The sequence below is a fragment of the Monodelphis domestica genome, chromosome 2 (assembly GCF_027887165.1).
Source record: "Monodelphis domestica isolate mMonDom1 chromosome 2, mMonDom1.pri, whole genome shotgun sequence".
Taxonomy (NCBI): Eukaryota; Metazoa; Chordata; class Mammalia; order Didelphimorphia; family Didelphidae; genus Monodelphis; species Monodelphis domestica.
This window is the reverse complement of record NC_077228.1, coordinates 480,485,191-480,503,041: the sequence shown is the minus strand read 5'-3', so window position 1 is coordinate 480,503,041 and position 17,851 is coordinate 480,485,191. Positions and strand designations below refer to the sequence as shown.

Below are 17,851 nucleotides of genomic sequence, written 5' to 3'. Positions count from 1 at the left end.
CAAAAAGAATGTGAAAGCCAGAAGATGACACACAATGGCTAGAAATGTAGATATCTTAACATTGACCTAGATATAGCCTATGACTAAACACTCAACCCAAATTTTATAGTAAGGTAGTGTAAACCACCCCATAAAAGAAAAAGAAAAAATCCAGACTTCTTCTCTGTATGAAGGGAGGGGAAAAATTTTTCCACAGATTTTCTAGATTGTCAGGGGCCCCACACCTCTAACCCGGTGATGTGGAAGAGATACTGTTGCTGATTGGTTGACAACTACAATGTGTTCTTATCCAGTGAAGTTATCCAGGCTAACATGAAGTCAGATGGTTTCAGCCCCGTCCTCACAATAGAAACAAAATATCTATGACAAGGGACTCCTACTGTACTGTGCCCTGACCAAACCATATATGGATTGTTTTGTTCAACTGGAAGGACAAACTGAGCCTGTTTAGAGAGAGCAGCAAGACTGGTGAGTGGAAAATATCATAGAAGGGTAAATTGAAGAACCTGGCAATGTTCAATCTAGAGGCAGGAGAATTTTGAAGTTAGAATGTTAGCGATATCATCAAATATTTGAGATGCTATCATTCGGAAGAAGGAGTCAATCAATTATTTTGACGTTTCTCATAGGGAAGGATTTAGACCATCAGGTGGACACTTCAAAGAGGTAAACTTGATATGCTTGATATAGATATATATGAAATGTAAATCAATAATATCAAAAAATCATCAATATTTAAATTTAATTTATATAAATTATATTTATATAATCAATAATCAGATAATATCAATAAGCTTGATGTTAGGAACCATTGTTTTACACTCTATAATGATTTGTTTTATGTTTTAACCATCACAACCATATTAGAGTGGTTCCAAAATATAATGGGCCTCTTTTTAAGGTTCAGCAGAATCTGGATGACCTTATATCATCAGAGCTGCAGAGGAGACTCTTTCCAACTCTGAGATTGTATCATTCATTTGATGTTTACAAAATCTGTGAGGTAGGCATGGCAGGGATTATCTGTACTTTCAAGATGAGATTTAGTGAGGTCAAGTGACATCTTCAGTCACTTAGGTAGTAAAAGGTGGGGCTAGAAGTCGTACTCAGGTCTTCTGACCTCAGTCTTCTTTTGGCTTAGTTCCATCCCACCTTGATCTACTCTATAATACCCTTACCTCTAATTCGGACTCTGGGAAAATGGGGAACTATGTGAAGGATCCTCAAATATGCTGGAAAACACAGGGTATGGGGGTGGCAGGAGGGGGGAACCTTCCTGGTTGTTTCACCTCATTTTCTTTTTTCCTTTAAAAAACAACACCACCTTCTGTTTTAGAACCAATACCTGTCAGTTTTAAGGTAGAAGATTGGTAAGGGCTAGGCAATAGGGATTAAGTGACTTGCCCAGGGTCACACAGTTTGGAAGTGTGTGAGATCACATTTGAACCCAGGACCTCCTGTCTCTGGGCCTGACTCTCAAACCACTGAGCCACTTCGCTGCCCTCTTTTTTTATTTTTTAACTTTTAATTTTTCTAATTACAAATAGAAACAATTTTTGACAATTGTTTTCTGACATTTTCTGAATCAAATTCTCCCACTCCCTGAGGTGGTAAATAGTCTGATACAGGTTTCATGCAATGTATATTTCCATATTCCTCTGCATCAGTTCTTAAGAGAAATCCCAAGGGGTGAAAAATCCTCAGATGCTGTATATTTTGAATCAGCTGTTACTCTCCGTTTTTCCTTCTCCTCTAAATTTCATTCAGTCAATACTCTCATATCTCCCATGAGGCAAAAATGACTTTCCAGTTTAGGCTTTGCTGTCTCAATGATCTACCATAACATAATGAACACATTTTCATGTTTTGTTACATTCTCCTTTATGATATCACTTTTTTTGTGGGCCCCCTATCAAATGCTAACTGTATTCAGGGTATCCAGAAATTGGCCTGGGTCCTAACTGACCCCATTGAGGAATACTTTGCTTTCATACTAATGCAGGTCAGAAAGCTTTTTTGTTTTGATAGAGCATCCCTGGCACACACTGATGTGGTTACACAGTCCAGATGCCAAAGGGAAATGGCATAAGTAGGCACTCCCTTCCCCCCACCTCCAAGCCCCTTCAGATTCAAAGTTTTAGACAAAGAACTGAAAGAAGACCAAATCCGTCTTTCTCCTGGCACTTTTCCCTCCTAATTTTGAGATAGCTGAATAGTGCAAAAGGAAAGTAATCTGTCCCCTTGAGCAGTCACTGTTTTAAAAAGCTGTTTGGTATTCAAGGAACTCTCAGAAAGTCTTTTGAGTTAGAAATACAAATCAAATTTTGCCCCAAGTACAATTTTAGCCTTAGAATCAAAGCCATTTCTGATGATTTCTAAACTTCATCAAAAGCTCCTCCAATCCCCAGTTCATTTAAGTATTTTATTTGGACAAGGACTCTTGTGTTGAGTTTTGCAATATTTGCTCCTTGGAAACCACACTGAGGATGCCCAGTTAAAATGAATCCCAGTTGGTAAAATATGTTTACATCTTGTAGTTCTCATTTCATCTCATGGACATTTGCCCACAGAAGACTATGAATTGAAGACCCAGGCTTCAAACTGCAAACCACTATTATCACAAACATTTATTGATAATAACTGCACCCAGGAGTGAGGCTTTGTGATAAGAAGGAAAGAGAAAGGGCGAAGAGAGATATTCAAGGCATTGGAGAAGCCAGTACGAAGGTATGGAGATGGGAAATCGAGTGTCATGTGTGAGGAATATAAAAAAAACCCAGTTGAGATGAACTATAGTGTGTAAAAAGAGGAATAATGTATAGGAGGTACCTGGAAAGATAGAGCGCGGTCAGGTTGTAAAGGGCTTCAAGTGTTAAACAAAGGAAATTGCATTTGATTGTAGAATTCATAGGGAGCCACTGCTATTTATTGAGTAGGAGAGTGACATGATCAGAGATGTGTTTTAGGAGAGTCACTGGCATCTGGGAAGATGATGAATTAGAATAGGGCAAGACTTCAGGCAGGGAGACTGATTAAGAAACCACTGCAGATGTTCAAGTGCTTTCAAGCAAGACAATTAGTCTTAGTTTACTATCCCTTGCCCTCCTGCCTTAGAGTTGTTACTTAAGATATAAGGTAAAAGTTAAAAAAAAAAAAAGAATTCAGGATGATCCCAAGATTGGAAAGTGTAGGTGACTATAGGAAAGTGGTATGTATCCTCAATAGAAATTGGTGCCTTTGAAAGCGGTGTGGGTTTGGGGGGAAGATTCTGAATTCTGTTTTGGACATGTTGAATTTGAGGTGCCTATAGGACATCCAATTCCAAATGTCCAACAAGCAGTTGAATACCATAGCTCTGGGAAGGGACTAGTGGTGAATAGATTGATCTGGGAGTCATCAACACAGAGAAGATAATTAAAACTTGTCCAACTCATTAAGTCATCAAGTTAGAGAGTGAAAAGAAAGAGAAGCTGGCCTGGGCTGGAGCTTTGGAAAACACATATATTAAGGAATGATGAAACAGCAAAGAAGACTAAGAAGGAGAAGTCAGAGAGTGAAGGGGAGAACTGACATCAAGAAAACCCAGAGAAAAGAATTGGGGAAGGTTCAGAGGGAGAAGAGAACAAATGCAGGTCAGAACCTATCTATCCTTGCTTCATTAGGGGTAACTTGCCCATTTCCTCCCTGAGATTTTCCATAGTTGATCTATAGAGCTAAGTGAAGGTGGGTACCAGCGCTGCACTTGGACTATCCATGCCCATCTCTTGCTTTTACTACGTGACTAGCCCACGCCCTTTTCCTCAACGATAGCCATCCCTTATGGCACTCTTCACACATAGGTCATAATTGAAAATATGCTGCAGCCTACTTTCGCCCACCATGCCTTTCATGGAGCCCAATGGTAAGATGTAATTAATGTAGTGTGGTATTGGTGATTTAAGCAGTGACAAATTATAAGGATGCTACTGTAACAGGCTCCCACAGGCTTAAAAGGAACATTTGTTCTATCTTAATGATGGGTCATGATAACCATTCTTAGACAGTACTCTCTATATTTTTTAAAGTGATTATCTGCCTTTCATCTGGCATCCGATTATGTGGGCCTTGACTATAACAGGGTAAGTTTGACAACCCATTGTTTACATCTGAAAAGACCTTTCCCATCCATTATTTACCTGTTGCTGAAGACTTTTAAAAAAAAAATCAACCATATATATATATATGTATATATATATATATATATATATATATATACATATATATATATAGTATTATGGATTTGCTCCTGGTCTCTATAATAATCTCCTACTCCCAAAGAAGCATTTAACCCCGTTGTTCCTTCATCTTTAAAGGATGTTTAAAGGTCTGTATGTTTGACCCAGATGGACTCGTAGTAGCAAGGATCAAAGAGTATGTCACTCAACAAGTAATTTCTCTGCAGATTGCATTAAAGTATCTTTAGGACTGTATATCTGAGTATTCTGTAATCATTAGTTAAGAGTATAGGATGAATTTGTTTAGGTATGAAACTACCTGGGAACAAGAGAATGGCCCTAACTCAATGTGATCCTTCCAAGTCTAGTTTATTTGATCCTAGCTCGTGTTTACAGAGGATTTTGTAGTCTGCATGATTTCCTCAACACAACTACAACCCTCTTTTTTTAAAAATCAGAAACTGATTTTATTGGTTTAGGGCCACCCCTGCTACCCCACCTCAATTAGGAAACACTTCCTATTAGTAGAGATTGGCAACTGTTAGCCACTCTAAGATGCCTATTTATGGTCTTATAAAGGTAAAGTGATGTGGAAGCTAAACCTAACTCAAGTTTGAGCCTTCCATCCTCAACACTAAGTTGCCCTTCAGGGAAAAATATATTATCCCCATTTTAAAGATGAAGGAACAAGGGGGTTAAATGCTTTGTCCAAGACCATATGAATACTTACAAGAATAACTAGCACCCATGTGGCATTTCTTAGGTTTTAAAAATATCTTATATATATATATATATATATATATATATATAATCTTAATTGTTGCTCCAATAATCCAATGAGGTAGATACCATAATATCTCTATTTTATAGATGAAGAAACTGAGGCTGATAAATTAAGTTGCTCAGTAAGCTAGTATCAGAGGTAGAATTTAAATTTAAGTCTCTCCTAATCCCAGACCTACTGCTCTATCCACTGATCCACCTACCTTCTGAGTAAGTAGCAGAATTAATATTTATTCAGGCTTTTGGGCTCTGGACATATCACATGTGGTCTCAAAGAACAAGATCACCTAATCCTTCCTCCTAATTCTCTAGACATAAAAGCAGGCTTTCTGACTCGCAAGTCTATTTTTCTTTTCCACTGCACTCAGATATTTTCCCAGGAATCCAGAGATAATGCATAAGCATCCTTGTGACCAATGACAAATTTTCTAGGATTTCACACATCATAAGAATAAGTTGATATTAACCAGATTTCAAATGTTTCCCTCATTGCACTTATGTATTCCCAATATGCCCATTCTTCCACAGAGATACACCTCGAGGTTTGCAAGCACCCGACTCATTTCTGTGAGTCATTGTCTGATTCATCTAACAAAGCAGCTAAACCTTTTGTCTAATCATACTGGCCCTGATTTCTCAGCTGGTAACTCGGAAGTAAGCCTGCAGCTGTTGTACATCATTGTTATTGTTGGTTGTTAAAAACACGTCAAGATTTTTGTTTTGGTTTGGTGGTGTTTTTTGGATGCTTTTTTGGCAAGGTTTAGGAGAGACTTAGAGATCATGAGATTTATAGTAGGAAAGCGGTTGTGTGAAGCAGGAACTGAAACTAAGCTAATGCTTTTAAAATGACATGTGCTTTTGGCTTCATTTCTTCTCAATTTCTATCCAACAATCTTCTTTTCCAAATATTCTGCAAAAATCAAGCAAAACCCCATCCACACCACCAAAAAAAAAAAGCATCAAGAGTTTACAGAGAGGGAATGTGCTTAAAAATACATCTTTTAAAGGAAAACAAAGTTAATAACTCTTATATTTGATTTATAAAAGTCAAAGGAGAAATTTGGGTCAATGCCAACCAAGATTCCTTTTGGGCCTTCAGGATGGGAAGCTAAAAAATGCTAGAAAATCTTGCCACATTCCCCATTTGAAAATACAACAGAAAGGAGAAATGAGTGGATCAAGCAGCAGACAAACCAAACACAGGACCCTCAGGAAACTTTTCTTAGGCTATTAGAATCAAAGGCAGTATGAAGTAGTGGGATAACCTTGGACTAATGAAAAAAAAAAGCTAACATTTATAGAATGCTAACTATGTGCCAGGTCCTTTATCAAGTGCTCTTATTATCTCATTTTATCCTTAAAAGAGCCCTTGGAGATAGGGTTTTTGTTTTTTATACCTAGTTTAGAGATGAGGAAACTGAGGCAGGCAGAAGTTATGACTTACTTGCCCAGGGTCACACAGCTTGTGTCTGAGGCTGAATTTGAACTCAGACCTGAATACCTTTCTCAGTTAGAGTCCTGCCTCTTAAACATATTGTGTGACCTGAGTATCTGTTTCTTAAAATACTAAGAGGACTATGAATTCTTGGAGGAAGGTCCTCAAGTACAGCCCTTTGTACTGATAAAATCAGGGGTCTGGATTGAAATCAGAACCTACATCAGAGATCACCTAATTTCTTTGTGAGTGATTGGTTGGGGGAAGGAAATCACTAGCTATATTCTACCTTTTTCTGCCTAATACATAGGTCATATCTAACAGTATCTCAAAAATTTGGGGAGTGGACAATAAAAGGTGAGACATGACCGGTTGACTTCCTTCCTCCACCCATCATGCAAAAAGGGAAACTTGAAAATCTTAGGTGCATTTCTAAATTCTGTGGTTCTGTTATCCTAAAGTAAGTCCCCTGAGGACCCTAAGTTTGATCCCTTTGGTTGGAGTGTGGCCCTTTCTTTTCCACATTTTGTGTTCCATTTTCAAATTATATTATATAAATATAAAAGTTGGGGCTGATTTGAGTCAGTCAATGAATCTGTTATTTATTCCCAATATGTCCATTCTTCCACAGAATTTGTTAATACATTCAGGGCTCTAGTCCTAATATCTTTGTCAGATGCTGTTCAGTCATTTCCTTCTTCAATGGAATGAGGCAAACAGAGGTTAAATGACTTGCCCAGGGCTGTGTCTAAGGTTGAATTTGAACTGATTCCACACCCAGTGCTATATGCACTGAGCTAACTAGCAGCCTTGAAATAGGAGGGGTAAACAGAGATGGACTTGATTTACCATTGTCCTGATGGTTTCTCCTTTATCTTTGTTATTGTTCACTTGTATCCAACTCTTCATGATTCCATTTGGGGTTTTCATGGCTGAGATACTGGAGAGATTTGTCATTTCTTGCTGCAGTTCATTTTATAGATGAAGAAACTGAGGCAAACAGGGTTAAATATCATTCCCAGGGTCACTCTGTTAGTAAGTGTCTGAGGCCATATTTGAACTCAGGAAGATGAGTCTTCCTGACTCTCTGGCACTGTATTGTTAAAATTAATTGTGGTTGAGACTGAAATATATTAATTATGTGGTTGCCAGGGATTTAATTTCTAAATCCCAAAATGAATTACTAAAGTAAATGGAATTTATGGTAGTTTATTTACAATAGAGGGAAGATATTAAGGAATGGGGGGGGGGGGGACTCTGGCTTCCTCTGAGCCAGGTAGAAATAAATACTAAGGCCCTAACTAGGGGAAAAAAAATCCCAAGGAGATGGGCCTTTCTCGGAGGTTTATAACTCTGAGAAAGGCAGGGTCACTAAGTCAGCCTTTCACTCACCTATGGTGACCATCTAAATGGAAAGAAGTCTGGGTCTCTGTCTTCACGGTCACTCTTCAAGTGTCTGTCTGCCAGTCTCTCCTCTGAGTAAGAGAGCTCTTTGAACTCCTCGAATCAAATATTGAATATATTTCTTCTGGTCTCTGGTCCTCTTTTAAAGATCTTTTTCTCTTGTGTCACTTCCCCTAAATTTCACTTTGTGAGATTTAAAATGGTTGATGTCTTAAACTGTAGTGAGTTAAAATGGTGGAAGATATAAATTGTGATAGATATAAGAGAGGGTGAGTAAATTTGACCACAGAAATATGTTTCACTACAGTGTCTTGGTTTTTAAATCAAATATAAGGTGGTCGCCAGGGAAATATTCCCAATTATTCAAATACCCAAGTCAATTGGGTTTTATAGAGATTTTAATTAACAATACAATGAGTAATCAAAGAAAGAGAGAGAGAGAGAAAAAGTATAAGTATGAAGGGCCTTAAGCCAACATGGCCTAGACCTGAGTCTTAAGAGAGAGAGAATCAGTCAGTTTTTTTTTTTATCACTCACCACAAGATTTGTCTTAAGCAAGGATGTCTAGTGACACCAGGCCAGCTCCATCTCAGCTGACTTCACCAGAGAGAGTTCCAGCCTCAAAGTCCTCCTCAAAGAGCCTTCCAGCCAGAGACTGTTCCAAAGGGCCTCTCTCCAGAGCCTCCAGAGGGACAGAGTCCCCTCAGAGGAGCTCCAGCGAAACCTCCTTAGAGATTGTCCTCCAAGAGCTTCCCTTTTCCAGAGCCTCTCTCAAGAGATTTTTCCCAAGCAATCCTCATCAGAGATCCTCCAAAAGGATTTCTCCAAAAGGATATCTATCCTCAAGAGATTCTGCTTTTTCTTATATAGGGGTTTTTCTCCCATGTCACCTCCCCTAAGTCCCTACATCTACCAATCACTGTAGATGCTTTCCAAAGGACTGCCCATCTAAAATTCCTGCTAAGTCAACCAATCTCCTCAGTAAGTCTGAACTAGAGAAAACACAGCTGAGTCAACTAATCTCATCAAGAGAAAACTTGCCTGACCCTTTTAGGTACCTATCATCCCATTGTATCAATTCTAAAAACAGGCCTAGCTCAAAGAACTCCTTGCCTTATTAAGTATGGTTTTCAAGTACTTTCATTGTTTAGCAAGGAGTTTTCTCCCCTAAAGCAGTCTTAAGTATGGGTGGAGTAGAGGTCCTCCTATAGCAAGGAGTTTTCTCCCCTAAAGCAGTCCCAAGTAGGGATGGGGTAGAGATCCTCCCATAGCAAGGAGTTTTCACATTCAAGTAGAGTTCTCACTATCTGGTAGGGAATTATTTCAAGTAGGGAATTGGAGGATTCCTCAATGTGGAGTAAAATTTTTAACATTCATAAGTCTGTGAAATTTTAAGGTTTATAACTTCTACCAATCACAGCAGACGCTCCTCTCCAGGACTGCCCACTCTTTAGTTCACACCTTCTTTGGTTAGATTATACCTTTTGGGTTACTTAACACCTTTTTTGGTTAGTTAACCTTTTGTAATTACTTAACACCTTTTTGTAGTTAAAATGGGTAAATATACTTCAAATACTGAGTTACCACCTTTTGGGGATTAAAATCTAAAAATACATTGTGGATTACAATTCAATCCTCCCAATAAAGGAAGAGCTAAGTACCTTCATTGTTACAATCAGGAGATAGCTAAATCCAATCTTCACAGTATCCACTCCACTCCTCCACCTAGCTACAAGTCAGGTGAGAACAAGGCTATTGAATCAATCAATGACATGGAAATAAATGACAGCAACCTACTTACTCTATTTCTACTCCACTAGTTTAGAATGATAAATTAGAGGGTCTGGCATAGGAGAGGAGACAAGATTTCCTAAGATGGACATGTTTGGTGATGGAAGTGGTAGAAAATCTTTGTTCTCTCCCCCCTTACCAACATCTTGTTCAGAGCCAAAGCCTCCGAATTTGGGAGGGTCAGAGGAATCTGATTTCTTCTTGGTGTCCACATTTCTTGATTAGCCACATTCCAGCAGCAGAAATGACTGGCATCAGTGTCTGCATAAGGCATAATTGACCAAGGGTCCATTAGATATACTTAAGAACAGCAGCTTTAGGACTCTGCTAAGAATCTAACTGAAAACTACAGAACACATGAGAGGAATATCTTGAGGACCCTACTAAAAAGATGTCCAGGAGCAGCGAGTTATCCCCTCTGCCATGGGTTCCCTAAGCTTTAGTCCTGTTTTTCTTGGCTTGTTTGTGTCCTTGTTAGAGAGTATGCCACAGGCATGTTTGTGGGGGAGAGAAGGAGAGATGGGAATACTTGAATGAATTATTATTCTTACTATAACACTTTAGTAAAGACCTATTTCTAAAAACTCATTTTGTCTGGCAGGTTCATTGATATTAGTTTATGAGATCAAACAAAATAGTGGAAAAAGCATCCTAGTGGGGAGCATGGATTGTGTGCCACAGAACTACAAAAACCATCTCGTGCCCTCTGGGTTACCTCCAGACTTGGTTGTGCCAGTAGGTTCTTAGAAAATATAAAATTTGAGGAGCAGGTAGGTGGATCAGTGGATAGAGAGCCACACCTAGAGATTCTGGGTCAAGTCTAGCCAGGGACACTTCCTAGCTGTGTGACCCTGGGCAAGTCACTTAACACTTCTTGTCTAATCCTTATTGCTCTTATGCCTTGGAGCTAATACCCAATATTGATTCTGAGACCAAAAGTAAAATTTTTTTAAATGTACTTGGGAGATATTTTAAAAAATAAATAAAAATACAACAAAACATAGACAATACTACCTTTCAAAACTAAGTCAATATGTAGCCTGCAGAGACATGTACAAATTAGTGGCTGCCAGTTTCTATCTGAAATTGTACTTACCTAGAGAGCACTGATTTCTGCTTATATAAAAATGTTTAATTTTAAGCAGACATAGAATGTGTATCTTATTATGACCTGAATTTGGTAGCTTATCTGAGTTCCTTGTTGACAATAGGTTCATAGGACAAGGTTTGTCTCTTGGCCTAGAAACTTGGAGTAATCAATCCTAAATGAAACATCTCTTCTTGGAAGCCCTACATCTTTTTGAGGGTTTTTTTTATGAGGTCTTTGAATTTAACCTGCTTGTTTTAGGGAAAGGTGAATAAAAACTCCTTTCTGATTGCCTTTGAAGTGTTTTAGATTTTCTGGGGGAAATTTGGGGTGTTGTTTGGTATAGGGACCCATAGGAAAATTTGCCTAGATGTCCCAGGAGATAGGCTGAAGAAAGTTTGGTGTGCACTATGTAGAAAGGGACCCTTTTTGGCCCAAATACTCAGGCTTTGTAGCCTGAGGAGACTATGGAAGAGCTTTTAACCAGGACACAAGGATGGGAGGGTGATTTTCTGTTGACAGCAGGTTTATAATCTCTGTGGAGAGAGTTCCATGTATTCTGAGATCTGTGTAGGGAATACCTTTCCTTCTGAGATAAGAAGCTTGGTTTTTTCTTTTCTTTTCCAGTTAGTCAGTGATGTAAACTTGGTGTCTATATGTAAGTCTTGAGTAGAAGAGTATCTCAGGAGAAGAGGGAATGGGTAAAGGTTACAGCTCTACTGTTGGCCAATGGATGAGGGAGGAAATAGAGGCTCCTGGCTTTCTTTCATTTCCCAACTAAAATGTCATCTTCTCCAAAAGCCTTTTCTGATTCTGTTTAATGTTATTGCCTCTCCCGTCTTGATTATCTCTAATTTATGAGATATGTGTGTTTACATATGAATATATATCTCATTTATATATATATACACAACATACATCTCATTTGTAAATCTCTCTCTCTCTCTCTCTCTCTCTCTCTCTCTCTCTCTCTCTCTCTCTCTCACACACACACACACACACACACACACACACACACACACAATTTGTAAACAGGTATTTTCAGTTTGTCACCCTCATTAGACTATGAACTCCTTTAGATCAAATCTTGTCTTTTGCCTTTCTTTGCCAGCCTTAGTACAGTGTCTCAAATTTAGAGGGTGCTTCTTAAATACTTAATGAGGGACAACAAGGTGGCTTAATGGATAGAGAGCTAGACCTGGATTGGGGAGGATCTGAGTTCCAATCTGACTTTAGATACTTTCTAGCTATGGGCAAGTCACTTAACCACAATTGCCTAGCTCTTGCCACTTTTCTGTTATATAATTGATATTACTTTGAATCGATTCTGTGACTGAAGGTAAATACTTAAAAAAATACCCAATGATTGACTAATGAGGACTAGTAAAAATACAATTGTGTAGGGACTTATAATCTTAAAATGGAGAGAGAGAAAGAACATTGTGTATGTGGGGGGGGGGGAGGAGAGAGAGAGAGAGATTTACAAATGAGATATATGTGGTGTATATATATATATATATGTACATATATATATATAAAAATGAGATATATATGCATATGTAAATACACACAGATTTCTCTAAATGATAGACAAGTGAGTTTCATTTTTTCTAGAACATAGTATTCAATATTTTTTTTGGTGAACTTTTAGAAAGCCTTCATCAGGAATATGTCTCATCAACTTCATCTCTTTTTTTCAATGGCCTCTCTGTACTGGTGGTTAAGGAGAGTGACACAAGTACAGTATATTTAGGATTCAGTAATGTATTTGACAAAAGTTCCTCATGTTATCCTTGTGACCAAGATGGAGAGATATGGATTGGATCATAGCAAAGGAAGGTGAATTTGAAGTTGGTGAAGGACCAGATCCAAGGACTATTAACTAATAAATCTATGTCTCTTTGAAAGAAGGAAGAATCTTCCTTCAGCTCTATGCTGTTCAGTAATTTTGTCAGTTACTTAAATAAAGACAAAAGGATTAGAATTAGGGGTCTTAATGGATTTGATATTAGGTCCCATTCTTATCAAATTTGTAGGTGACCTAAAGGTGAGAAGTATGGCCAATGTCATAATTAAAATGTCAGTGTGATGTTGCTGACTCTTTTGTTCTCAGAAACCTCCCAGGCCTGTGGGGTGTATGGGGTGCTCAGGGAGGGGTAGTATCTCTGGTATGGAGGGCAGCTCTCCAGTCTCTGACCCTCACTTGACACCCAGCTCTCACTTGTGGCTCCCAGTAGCTGCTAGCATGTGGCAGCAGCCATACCCTGGGCAACGGCTTCGACAGGCCAGCTAAACCTTGTGAGGGTAGCCATCAGGTCGTAGACCCCTGGTGAACCAGGGTTTTGCTCACCCAGCATTTGAAGACTGCTTCGGCTGAATAGACAGAAGAAACCAATGAGAAGGTTCAACGGCTGAGATGGCGACGCAGCAAAGCACTGTGGAGTGCTTAGGGCATGTTGGAGCACAAAAGACAACATGGCCATCCAATGCAGCTGAGGAAGTCTCCAGGTGTAACGACTTTTTGTGCCATTGGACCCAGGCTTCCAACGCCAAGAGAGTGGGACTGTCTCTGTGCAATGACTTTTCCACTTAAATCTCCATGCACAAAGTGTCTTTGTGCACACTCATCTATACACCATAGATGAAAACGCACAAAGACAATCGTCATTCTCGGTTACCAAGATACTACTACTACTACTACTAATATATATGTGTGTGTATGTGTGTGTGTGTGTGTGTGTGTGTGTGTGTGTGTATGTATTTCCTCTTGGGAAAGCTCAAGATCCAGAAATGACAGCTTACTTTTCTTCCAGAGATCAGATCTTGGCCACTGGATCCAGTGCTGGATCTCATGTCAAGGCAGATCCCTAATTCATCCCTTGGATGACTTGTAAATTCTTGGAGTGGCCCCAGCTACTTAAAAGAATGGAGGATGGGGTTGCTAAATATCGCCTTTTCATTTTGCTGTTCTCCCTCTTACTTTTTACAGGGTTTTCATATTGCCAGAATCAGAATCTTGTCATGGAAAAAGAAATTGGAGGTCATCTAATTCAACTCATACCTACATAGAAATTCCCAATATAACATCCTAACTAAAAGCCGATTAGCCCTTCCCTCCCCCAGATCTCAAAGCTTAGTTTCCTTCTTCATTCTTTTATTTGAGGTAATAGCATCCACTACATCCTAACCCCCCAAGGCTAGATTTTTAATCTTGCTATTTGAAATTATTCATACAGGTCAAACTCAGACAGAAAGGTATATATATGTTCCCCCCATGGCTTTTACTGGAGGGTTTCCCTGAAAGTTATCTCATTGGTATTCTGCTCAGACAGGAAACCTCCTTTTCAGAGCAGAGGTGGAGGGAAATACAGCTCCAAGTGCTATAAATAGTATATTTTATAAAAACGTATTAAAATAGTTGAGAAATGGAAAAAGGGTAAGGGGTGGGAGGTTTCCATGGTAACTCAACTGCCGCTCTTTCTCCAGAGAGAGGGAAAGGAGAAAGAGTATAGTAAATAAGACAAGAAAAGGGAACCTAGGAAGCTGAAATGACATGTAATCACAAATCTGATGTGACAGCTCAGCAAAGAAACCTGTTTCAGATTGAATGTTCAAATTGAAAGGTGTGAGGCTGTTCTCTGGGCAAGAGCTCCCTTTTTCTGGGTGGTAATTGGATATGCAGGGAAAATGAACTGCCTTCTGTCAGCCATGTTTTTAGTTCCCCAGAGATGGGGGAATATGAACGTCATGAAAGGTACTGTCCTCTACCCAGATCTCAGGATCCAAGGGCTGTGTCCTTCCAAGCATTTGGTGAAAAGTATGTCCCTATTCTTTTGGTAGCCACAATTGATTAGTCCCTTAAACCCCTGGATTTATTGACATACCTTTGCCACTTCTGAAATGGAATGAGAGCAAACTTGAGAGAAAAATTCCAAACAGGAGTTGTCTCAAGGGTTCTTGGCTCTGGGGTCAATGGGAAACAGTAATAAAGAATGCTGCATTTGAAGTTAGGCTACTAGGGCTCAAATATCATCTTTGTCACTATCTAGATAAAAGTAGACAAATTACTAAGCCTCTTTTTTCTTGTCTAAAGATAAGAGGGTTATATTATACAGTCCTTAAGATCACTTTCAGCTCAAATTTGTGATCCTATAATCCTCTGTGGTTTTGAATTGGACTCAGAAATTAGGAATCTCCTTGCTCACTATTAATGAGGTTAATATGCTGCTTACTTTATATGTGTGGGTACAGGTATATATGTATACATCATGTGTTAATGATGTATGCCTACCTATTGTTACATTTGTAAAGTAAACTGAGAGACAATGATCTGAACAAGATCAATGGCTATCAGTAACCAATAAATTGGGTCAATGACCTCCCTAAATGACCAAAAACTATAGGGTAGGGTTCACCAGCTTTAATATAGTTTCGAGGAAAACAATGTGATTGGTTAAGTGTAAATAACATCATGGGTGTGGGGCAAACAGTCTAACACACATGGAACTAATGACTACCCCTCTTTGACGATTAAAGAATGTTAATTGTTTTATGGGACCCAACAGCATTTTTCAGGTCTTGTTAGAAGATCTGAGTTAGCAGATTCCCTAGTGCCTAGAAGGGTTTGATAGGGAAATAAGAATTTATAAGAACAGGCAAAAATGGACAATATGCCTTTTAAGAAGTTAATTTGTAACTTTAACTCAGAGAAAAAGCCAACTCAGGGACAAAGACCAGGCAGTTATACAAAAATGATTCAGTAATACAAAAGAGGGTCAATATAATCAATTATCAAATGATAGAGAATAATTTTAATTTTCTCAATTCCCCCCTTTGATCAATGGGAGAACTGTCTCCTATGGATCACTTATCTCTAAACTAACTCTAGGATCTTTAAACTTTCTGGTGTAAGTTCAGAATAAGTTTTAACACAGCAACTAAGGCAAAGTCTAATAAGACAGAGGGCAATAGGGGCCCATTCATCAAGGTGGGATAACTGGCTATTTCCCTACAGCCAAGTGAACCAAGAAAAGAGATTCCACCAGGGGTCATTTGGAGTGTGCAGTTACATGTCTCTGCTATCCCTTTTTGAATCTTACATAAGTCTGTCACAATTTTCCCTAACTAATTAATATAAGAACAACAAAATTGATCAATTTTAACATGAGCCATTGTTAGGAGATTTACATGTCACCAAGATAACCAAGAAAAATCAGCAAATAGATACTGTGAAACAAAAATCCAAAATAATCCAGTAATGATCATAGAAATCAACTAACATCAAGTGCCCTTGTATCCTCGTAGCCCACAACCAATATTCATTTAATCTGCACATTTTATCTTGGATCCCAGATGCCTCATGTAGTGACCCAGTCCCTGAAAACAGTTTCTCTTGGACAAGCTAGGATAGATCTCATTCTCAAGGCAGGTCTGAAGAAGACTTCCTCTTCAATAGAATTGTTTTTATCTTTCCAAGTCACTTATAGAAATTCTTAGATGTTTCTGCTAAAATCTTTTGCAAAACAGATCTCAATCCAATTTAGCATATCCTCTTTAATTTTACTTCTCTAAATATCTTATTCATGTTGTGAAAACTACCGAAAAAGCTTTATAGTTATGATTTTATTAACAATAGAGCTATAAGAACCTCAAATTAGACCACCATCATTCATTTGAAACTTTAGAGAATTTGTTTTTACATACCTCTTGCTGTCTCTGTCTTTATCTAAACCCTATACCTGATATCAACAATGCCAGCAACAAAAGAATCTATGAGGATCTGATTCATAAAAAGGCCTTCTGGTTAAAGATATATACCAAAGTAGACAGGAAAGCTAAGAGTAAGAGTGCTTTTTCTAAATTGACATTGACTCCATTATCATTTAACTTCTTATGATTTGCATTCATTTGTTTCCTTCTTTTTTTCAGACTTAAGCTTCACAAAAGGAAAAATTTCAATCTATTTGTAACTATCCTATGATGTAAGCAAATTGTTATGTTGCTATATTTAATATAATCGTCTGATCTTGTTTTCTCAAAATTTTCCACTAAAAATGTTTCCACTCCAGCTTATTCCACTCCAACCAATTTCCCCCTTAGGAGCATCAGATGATGTTAAGGATCTAATCCTATACATGAACACATAGATAACAACATTCTTTATAAGTAAATGACTTCTATGCCTAAGTTCAATGGTTATACAAATGAATTTACTGAAATGATTCCAATTATTCCACTTGTAACAAAAGATCTGGAATGAGATGTGTAAATATACTAAGTAAAATTCATTTCAGATTGAAAACAGTGTATATCAAATGAGTTGTCTATATTAAAACAGGACATACTCTACACATAGGTGTTAATCTCAAATTAAATAATAAACCTAAAAAATTGAATTTCTTTTTGAGGTAACACAAGATAATTGGTAAGTTATTTTCCTCTAAGTTAACTGATTGTACTAAAATTCTTTTCCTTAAACAAAACAGATATTTCTGATTTTAGCCTTACTAATTAATAGATTTATATCTGATTCCCACAAACTCATATCATTGTCTAATTCTTCCCATATCATTTTGAGATGTTTCCAAGACTTTATCTTATACATAAAGTAAATAATTATTAACAGGCAGATGGCAAACCCAAGTACTCATCTACTTAACTGCTTAGGATATGGAAACAGAATTTCAGGCTGAAAACAGTTAAGATCTTATATACTTGCATCCTATAGTAGTGCAGAGGTGTTGGAGTATTGCAACAAGATTCATTATATTTTTTTAAATGATAGCCTTTTGCCTTGGTTAAAGATATTTACTATGTAAGGAAGAAGCAGGGACATAATGATAATAGCATCGAAACTGGCCCTCCAGGTCTAAACCTAAGAGCATAGAATGACAACATAGGTATAAGAAATATAAGCATCCTTAGTCTGTTTGACTTCAGATAAGAGTCATATAGGCAGCCAATTGTATGACAAAATGTCATAGCCAGGCTCAGAATTAACCAGTTGGAAAAATTACTTATATATGAAACTGAGTCAAGAGGATCCTCCCTTAGTTTTCCCAAGATCGTGCCCTCCTCCAACTATTCCCCAAGGCCAGATGTCCCCTGGTAACAATTCATAGATGTCACTCCCATTGA

At 38.1% G+C, this 17,851-nt stretch overlaps 1 protein-coding gene across 2 annotated transcripts in view; it reads left to right on the top strand.

Annotated features, from left to right (window-relative positions):
- The first annotated feature begins 312 nt into the window (after nt 1–312).
- The window catches only part of KCNA2 (potassium voltage-gated channel subfamily A member 2), a 100,569-nt gene continuing 83,030 nt past the window's right edge, over nt 313–17,851 (top strand). The window contains exon 1 of one of the 2 annotated variants that reach the window (XM_056819191.1): nt 313–468. The gene's annotated coding sequence lies outside the window, so the exon portion shown is untranslated. Of the gene's footprint in view, nt 667–17,851 lie in introns of both variants that reach the window. The other variant, XM_007485117.3, reaches the window with a different exon arrangement.